Raw genomic sequence first — 9556 nt, forward strand, 5'->3', positions numbered from 1 at the left:
CGTTGTACCCCTCCCTTTTTTATATTCTATGGTGTACCCCTAAACTTTATACATTTGTTTATACTATGACCTTATTTATTGTCATTGCTAACTTAATTAGTTTCTTAAATGACCTATTAAATCGTCTATTTATCATTCCAATTACTTGATAACCTACTCATTTACACTACAACAAATAAGGTAATTGGCGACCATATAAGGCGACTGAGAACAGTCGCCATTAAGAATAAAGCGACTAAGGCCCGCCGCCCGCACTTCGTAGCTAGGTTTAGTCGCTTTTGGCGACAGGGCTTCGTCGCCAAATTTGGCGACGGAATTTTTTAAAGCGGGCGACAGAAACTCGTCGCCAAAATTGGCGACTGTTTTTGGTCGCCACTTTAGCGACTGTCATTAGTCGCCTTATTCCAAGCCACGTCACCTACAAAACCTGAAGATTGGCGACGGTTTTTGGTCGCCAATTTAGCGACTGTTTTTGGTCGCCAATGCCCCTAAAATTAAATCATGATCAGAAGGTTAGCGACGGTTTGCCGTCGCCAATTGCCCAGTATCCGTCGCCAATTTTACATTTTTTTTAGCCTAAAAATCGTTTTTGACCTAGCCAAATACGTAAAAACCTGCAAATAAACCAACACTACCAGCAGAGAACACATGGGAAGCCAACACAACCAAATTTGATAAAGAAAATCATGTTCCATACACACAACTACGAGTTTTGGTCATCTAACATTATCCGGGAATAACATGTTCTCTAAAAAACTACATAACAGGGAAACTTGCTCCCGCTCCACTACCACCTCCATAATTAGGTCTCTAGGATCCTTTGGTTGCGGGCGCCACCCACTGTTGCAATTGGCGAAAAAGGAGTTCATCCGGTCCATTTCCTCCTTCATCCTCCGAATTTCTTCATCTCTCTCGGCATCCCGCCTCTCCCTCTCGGCATCCTGCCTCTCCTTGGAGGCTAATTGAGCTTGGAGCACACTTACGATACTTGGGGTATAAGGTTGTTGTTGGGAGGAAATTGACCCTCTTCTTCTTGGAGTAGGGTAGAAAATCTCCTTTGCCGACCCGGCTCCATACACATCTCCTATTTGGAACCCCTCAACAAGATCAAACCATAGCTCATTGTCATCAATTTCCGGGTTGTTCTTCCTACGGACAAGGAATTGTTCCTAAAAAATTGATAAAACGTTAATGGTTAGAGGTTACCTGTCTAAAAATTGATAAAACATATACTTTAACACATTAAGAAATTTTTTTTTGACACTTACATATAACTGTTGATCTTTTGCCTTCGTGAAGATCAACTTGCCCTTGCTTGTCTTCTTTGCGTGAGTGTCAACAAAGAGACCAACAATCGTGGGTATCTTGCCCTTATTCTTCTTGGTCTTCCGGGAAAAAAAACAAGGAAATTGTTACTCAAACATGATAATTAATGAGACTAAATTAGAAGACTATTAAATTAAAAGCTAAGACAAATAACTTACATCTGACAACACACGATCATGAAAAGATTGAGACCCTCCATAATGAGTAGGCTCAACTTCCGCGTCCTTTTCTTCTCCTTTCCTGTTTATTTTGTTCCGGGCCGATGCTTCCTTGAACTCAGGACTGTTCCGGTACTTGGTAAATTCCTCATATGACGCACCTATAATCAATAAAATATCAATTATTAATTAATATAGTTTCAAAATATGTAATGAATTTTAACTAATTACGGGTATAAAAAGAAACTAAATACCTTTCATGAAAGATGGCTCCTTCTTCCTCTTAGACACCTTATGCATGTTGTCCCTTAGCCTCTTCTTGCCAATGTCATTATACCTTTGCCAAACTAGGCGCTCAAGGTCGGTTGGCCAATAGAACACACGCTACAAAAAGTAAACACATGGATGAGAAACAAATTAATAATAAGGTAATTAGAATAAATAAATTATATTTAATAATATATATTTTATAAATAGATACCCAGAAGTTGTTGAACCACATCTTCTTATCTTCATCAGTAGCGTTACTCCAACAAGTAACGCCGTGTGTCATGTTCTCTTGGGTGCTAGTAGTCACACCACGAACAACTGTTTGACTTCTAAACCTGAAATCAAACATGTTAAAAACATAATGATATAGGAAAAAAAATGTATAATTAACATATGTCTAAAAAAAGTCATTTATTACTAAATAAAAAAATTACAAACTAGAATGAATAAAAAATTACCAAAGACCATTCGGATCAAGGATCATCCTGCCGTCAGTATGTCGGGGTATAGCAACCTCCTCCTCCTCCTCCTCACTCACCTCCGTAGTAGAACGGTCAACGTCCTCCTCCTGCTCTCGGGAGCTACTACCTCCCTCACTATAGCCTCCCCGCTTCCTACCTCCTCCACAAGCCATGTGTACTACAATTGAATAAAAAGTGTTAGCAAATATTACAGGATAATTATTATAAGATACAAAAAAATAAAACCTAATAAACAGATATAAAATAAAAAATAAAACGCTAATAATTGTTTCCAAATTTTGATATGTATACTTTCAATACCTTCTCTTACTCATCATCATCATCATCATCATCATCATCATCATCATCATCATCATCATCTTCTTCTTCTTCTTCTTCTTCTTCTTCTTCTTCTTCTTCTTCTTCTTCTTCTTCTTCTTCTTCTTCTTCTTCTTCTTCTTCTTCTTCTTCCTCCTCCTCCTCCTCCTCTTCTTCTTCTTCCCCCTCTTCTATCCCATCCCTCTCCTTATCATTCTCTTCTTCTTCCTCTTCTAACTCCTCCTCCGCTTCTATCTCATTTGCATAAATAATTTCATCATGATCAAATGGGGACAAAACTGTTTCTGATACAACCTCTTCTTGGAAAAAAGATGTATCAACTTCTGATCGTGCCTTTGTTTTAAAAACGGCCCACCATTGCTTTTGTTGTCTATCATTACTTGTGCTCGGAAGAGATGCAAAATAAACTTGATGAGCTTGTTGTGCAAGTATAAATGGGTCATATTTAGAGTAGGTTCGAGTATGATTCACTTCCACGAGTTTGTAACGATCATGGACTCTCGTTCGACTACGGAATTATCCCTCCATTGAATCTTGAATAAGACGGTTTTATAACTCCGATCCCGGCCATTGTAGCACAACTCAAAGATATCCTCTAATATGCCATAATATTCATTGCCATCAAGAGAAGAAATAGTAACGCCGTAGTTGCATTTAGCCTTACTTTTGCCATAGTCAAATGTTTGAAACTTAAACCCATTAACTGAATATCGATTCCACGTCACAACCTTTCGAGAAGGACCCAAAGCCAAGCTTCTTATCACATCATCTTGAATATTTAGCTTACATACATGCTTCCGAAACCAGGCTGGAAATTGATCCTCATGCTTATGCCAAACATCCTCTCTGTTCACATTTGGGTGTTCTTTAATGAAATCTGTCACAAATTGAGCTTCATATGGATCCAAAACCTCACAATTAGATAGCACATAAAGGTGGGCACGGTTATACTCCTTGTCATCCAGAAATATTGTTCCCCCAGCTGATGAACACCCTATTTCATCCTGCATTTGGAAACACTTGGGTATACTTGTGTCTAGTTCATCCGCTTCATCAATATTCAAGTTTTTTTCTTTGGTCTCAATATGTTTTTCAAAGTAAAGAGAGCAAAAATTGGCAATCTCTTCCGTTAGGTAGGCATTGCATATAGAACCTTCTACACGAGCTTTATTACCAATTTTTTTCTTCACATGATTAAGAAACCTTTCGAAAGGATACATCCACCTATATTGGACGGGTCCACCAACTTTAGCTTCATATGGCAAATGGATAGGTAGATGCTCCATCGAATTGAAAAAAGAAGGCAGAAATATCATCTCAAGTTTACACAAAATTTCTGGTATTTGGTCTTCTAAACGACTCATGTCCTCAATCGATAACGTGGAGGAACATAAATCTCTAAAAAATTGACTTATTTCTGTAACTGCATTCCAAACTGTAGTCGGACGTAAATTTTTAAAAACCATTTGTAACAAGATGCTCTTCTACTTAAATGTCAAATAAATATTTTAAGTTTTTACATTTAGTACAAGGACACCTAAGTTTATGTTGTTCCAAATCATATGAATCTTGACATCTAGCAAATTCAATAAATCCACGAACTCCCTTTACAAATCTAGCGATGGGACGTTTCTTCTTATCTACTCTTTCTTCGTACATCCTGCTACGTTCAGATCTCTTCATTTTAATCTATAAACAATATATAGCAAACTAACCATTTTAAATAATACGAGTAATATTTAATTTCAACAAAAAAACAATGGTTATCTCATCCTCCATTTTATGCTAATTTCAAGATTTCAATTGGGTCCTTATCACTCCAACCTAAACCCATCAATGTACGTTTCAAGTCACTAGCAAACACACATTTGTGATTTATTAATGAGAAAAAATCGGCAAAGCAATTCCCTTAGTTCTCCAAATACACAATGTAGAATAGATACATATTCCACATATGTATTCAGAGAACATTGGAGAAAATTGCAACCAAATTCTTTTCTCATTAATAAAATCACAACTATGTGTTTACTACCTAAGTGACTTGAACGTACAAAGACGATCCCAAAATGGGGACTATTCAAGAATTGCTCCTAATGAGTAATTCTTGAACGGGTACTAGGTCATTATATATTAAACAAGTTGTCAAAATTATAAGGCAAATTTATACAATCCCCTAATCAAATGACATTACTAATTTAACAAATTTATACATCATGCTCATTCTAACTTAATTTCATTAATTATAAGGCAAATTTATACAATCCTAACATTATACTACCTTCATAAAACTATACTACCTTCAACAATACTCAATATTACTAAAACTAAGTTACTACCTTCAATAATACTAATATTATCAAGATAACCTTCAATTACATCCCCTAATCAAATGACATTACTAATTTAACAAAAACCCCAATTTCTAACCCTAACTCAAATTAATTAACAAAAATGCTAATTAAATTACAACTACATACATTAATAAGCATCACTAATGTATAAATTACAATTAGATACTAAATAAGCATCACAACTTAAACAAAATATGAAGGATTGAAGTAATTAAATCAATTTGAGTCGAAAACAAACCTTTATTAAAAAGAAAAACAGTGAAGGAAGGAAGGGTCGGTAGTGATGTGGTGTGCGGATGGTGGCGGCGAGTGGTGGCGTCAGGTGGTCGTGGTAGTTGATGGTGGCGTCGGGTCGTCGGGTTCTTGTAGCTTTTTTTTTTGGTTGTTAAGATAGAATGAATGGGGGTGACGGGTGAAGAAATGAGCATAAAAAAAATATCAGGGGATTGGCGACGGTTTCTGGTCGCCAAATTGGCGACGGGTATTGGTCGCTAACTTTGGTGACTGTTTTCGGTCGCCAAAATGGATAAATTTCGGTCGCCCGTGGATTTCATACAGATTTATGGATAAAAAGCTACAGTCGCCAAATTGGCGACTGTTTTCCGTCGCCCGATTTTTTTTCTGCCGCCAAATTGGCGACTGTAGCTTCTCCGTCGCCTTTGTCTTGTTTTCTTGTAGTGTTACTTATTAGTTCCCTGAATTACTCATTAGCCCAAGAAATAGTATACGAAACTAACTAAAAGTTCAAAAAACTCTTTTATCATGTCATGAATCATAACAATGTTTTTAATAGTAGTTGTTGCTTATTAAAAGTGATATGTGATGTTTTTCATATATAATGGTGATACAACATTCATAAGTCATAATAAAGGTCAAAGTATGATCGTTTGATAGTGATAAAGTTAATGAAGAGTTAAACGAGGTTATGATGGAGAAATAAGTAATAAGTTTAGGGGTACAATGTAGAATTAAAAAAAGGAGGGGTACAACATAGAAAACTGAAAACTCAGGGGTACACCGTAGAATATCCCAAGAATATAATAGTACGAGGCATTTGGGAAGGAGTCTAAGAGTAAATTTATGGAGGCTTGGCCAAAATGAAAAATATCATACTATTATAGATAGTGGGCATCGACGCAGCAAAGGCTCAACACGAGTTATTCACGTTTCCACACAACATGTCCACTTGTCCGCTATTATAATATGCAAAAAACGAAATAAATAACAATTAAAAAACATAAAAATAAGATGATCGGTAAATTAAAAAGATGAAAATTATTTACAGATGACATCTTAGAAGTAACATGCAAAAATTCCATATATGGTGCTAAGTATCAGAATTTTCATATTCCCGTAAAATCGTTTTAATAAACAATCCAATACAGATCTGGTTACCAAACTTGGTAAAGTTGGTATTACCGATTCACCGGAGTGATGGTTGAAGTTTTAAAATCAATTTTATACTCTTAACATATACAGAGTAATATCGCTTCGGTAGGGAGGAAAACACCCAAAAATTTCATCTAATCCTTAAGATATGCTCGGATAAGAGCATTGTTGATCATTATATCAAACAAAATGGCGAGCAACTACAATGACGACGAGCCAGTTACTGTAGAGTCAGGTATTTTTACTTAATCAAATGCTTTATTTTTTCTTTTGTGTATGCCATTCAATTTAATTTGGATTGGAGTTAGTTAGGAGCATAAGGGCGGTAAAACTCTCCTTCATGAGTTTAAACAATGCTTTATTACATCACAAAATCTCATTGAAGACGGCACGTATCCGTCACTTTGGAGTGACGGATACCATTTCTCTCACAAATGACCCAAATAGAGGAGAGAGGGAAGCACATGGGGGTGCCCCCACCTTGTCCCCCCTATTCGTTTTGTGAGTGGCATTACCCGTCACTTGCTCCGACCCGTCTTCAAAGCAAGACTAATCTGTTATTACATTGCATATACTCCCTCTCTCACGGTCATTTGTTTATCTTGGGTTTTGGCACGAAACCGAAATGACCATTTGTGGGTGTTGTTATTTAGTAACAACTGGACAATAGATTATTTGGCAATTAGTTTCACTATAGACGGATACATCCGTCTAAAGTGAAAGACGAGTCAAATATGCTTAAAGTGGTGACATTTTTGGGCCCCACCAAGCAACTTGTTGTTTGTCTTATGTTCGGCCCAAAATCTGGATATGGGCTGATCTGGGGCAGCAGGTCTGGAAGAAGTGTGAGACGCAGGGCGTCAGGGAGCCAGGGTGGCAGCATCAGCGCATAATGCGAGACATGGGCTTTGATCCGCGTAGAAGAAGCATACGAGGACTCTATCACTTGCCATATCCGGAGAAACAAAGTCCTACTCCGCGCCAAATTAGGGATACTTGGGAAAGAAGTAAGAAACCCTAGATGAATGAGCTCTACTATATAAGGAGCCTCAAGGCAAGACAGAAAGATCATCGAAAAATACAAGAAATATACCCTAGAATTCATAGCAAAACGCACGAACTGTACTTCCTCCCGAATTATAGTGAAAATCTTGGTGGGATTCCGTCTCCCCCCGCGGTTGTTTCCTAAATTGGGTTTTCCGCGTCACCAAAATTGCTTGTGTTCTTTATTTACGTCGCGTATTCAAATTAGCATACAACAAACAATCAATTCACAATTCAGACCTAACTTTAAGACTACTTTAACCCTAAATTGGTAGAAATATACCAAAACAGTTTGGCGCCCACCGTGGGGCATAGTGGTCGTCTTCGTTAGTCAGTCTACACAGCAAGCACAACATGTCCAGGACACCAAGAAACCAACCGTAGTAGCACGGCGGTGCCCCAGCAACGCGGGTACCACCCCCCTCGGCAGCAACACAGGTATCACCTCCCTCGACAACAGCAGCACGCACAACCTCGATTCTGACCACCACTGCTGCCCAAATACCAGCAGTTAAGCAATGCCAAAATTCCCAGGTAGCAGCAAGCCCGTCTTCGGAGAGAGTCCAGACTAGAGATTCAGGAGTCGTCCAGGGACGGCAAGGAGTCACACAACCTGAAAGGGGAGCACAATCTAGGCAACAGGCCCAGGCTCCTTCGAGTCCCACCAGCATCATGATAAGCGGGTTGGACACATTAGCAAGGACAATTCGGACAATGCAGAACGAGAACAGAAGCATGAGATCCCAGATGGAAGAGGACAACAATCTCCTCCGATCATAGATCAACGAGTTAAGAAGCCATGCCGCTAGTTCAGCCCTTGGATGCAAGAAGACAGATCCGGGAGGCCACCAGTAGAAAGTGGGGACCGGAGGCAGACGCGGGTGTTGCCAGGCGAAGTGGCACTCAGGCTGGACATGGACACAACACCACAGCCAAGAAGAGGCCTGGTCCCAACAGGATTGGGGGCGTTGACAACAGATGAGGAGGCAGCACGCCAAGAGTCAACACCTACGTCAGATGCAGAAGGACGCCAGCAGAGCAGAGCAGCAGCTATGGTCCCGATGATCAGGGCCCCAGTTACGAATCAAGCTGAGTACACCTGAGAGAGCGGCCCGGCTGCAGCAGCATCACAGATGCGCCAACCAGCAGTCGTAGGACAACAGAACTTCGAACGAGGAGCAGACCATCAGTCACAGGAGCATCTGCGACCCGCCAGAAGAGAGACATACATAGAACAGCAATACCAGGAACTGCGAAGCCTCCTCCGGAGGGTCCCAGGAATGCCGCTGCCTATGGAGATGGCTGCGCCAGAAAGCTACGCTGACTCGCCGTTTACTGACGATATAGCTACAGTGGCCTTACCAAAAGGATTCAGCGTCCCTACAATGACCCTCTTCGATGGAACCACAGACCCCTGCGATCACATTAGCCAATTCAAGCAGAAAATGATGGTTACCACTGCCACAGGAGCCTCAAAAGAGGCATGTATGTGTAAAGGATTTGGTTCGACCCTAACCGAGCAAAGACTACAATGGTTCGTCGGCTTGCCTAACGGGACCATATCTTCATTCGCCGATCTGGTCAACGCATTCAATCAACGGTTCTCCAAAGAAGGAGAACACCAAAGCAAATGACAAGTGATTCAGATAGGATCGTTCGGAAATAGGTGAATCAATCAAAGATTACGTCACCGGGTTCAATGCGAGAGAAAGTCTCAATATGAGGCTGCGACATGTCCATTGCCATCAACACCTTCAGGCAGGGCTTGGACAAGGAATCAAACCTCTACAAAGAATTAACGATGTACCCTTGTGAGAGATTCGAAGAAGTCCAGCAGAGAGCTACAGAAGCATTAAGGTTGGAAGAAGACATACAAGCTAGAAAGGGAATAACAAACTTCGACAAACCTAGCAGGAAAATCTGTGAGAAAAAAGAAAGACGAAAGAGCTAAACCATACAAACAGACCCAATATCGTGAGAATAGCGCGAAAAGACCCAGCAAGTTGACGACTCTCAGCATCCTCCTAAGCTATCAGAATACGGATTCAACACGGGAATGGAAGGGTTGCTGAAAGCGCTCAGAGGCCTAGGTGATCAGGTGAGATGGCCAAAGCCTCCCACTCAGGATCGACCCAACGACGACAGAGACAAAGAACAAGAGATGCGAATGGCATCGGGACATAGGTCACGGGACGTAAGATCGCTACGAGGTTGCGAA

This window comes from Silene latifolia, chromosome 5 (assembly GCF_048544455.1).
Source record: "Silene latifolia isolate original U9 population chromosome 5, ASM4854445v1, whole genome shotgun sequence".
NCBI classification, from domain to species: domain Eukaryota; kingdom Viridiplantae; phylum Streptophyta; class Magnoliopsida; order Caryophyllales; family Caryophyllaceae; genus Silene; species Silene latifolia.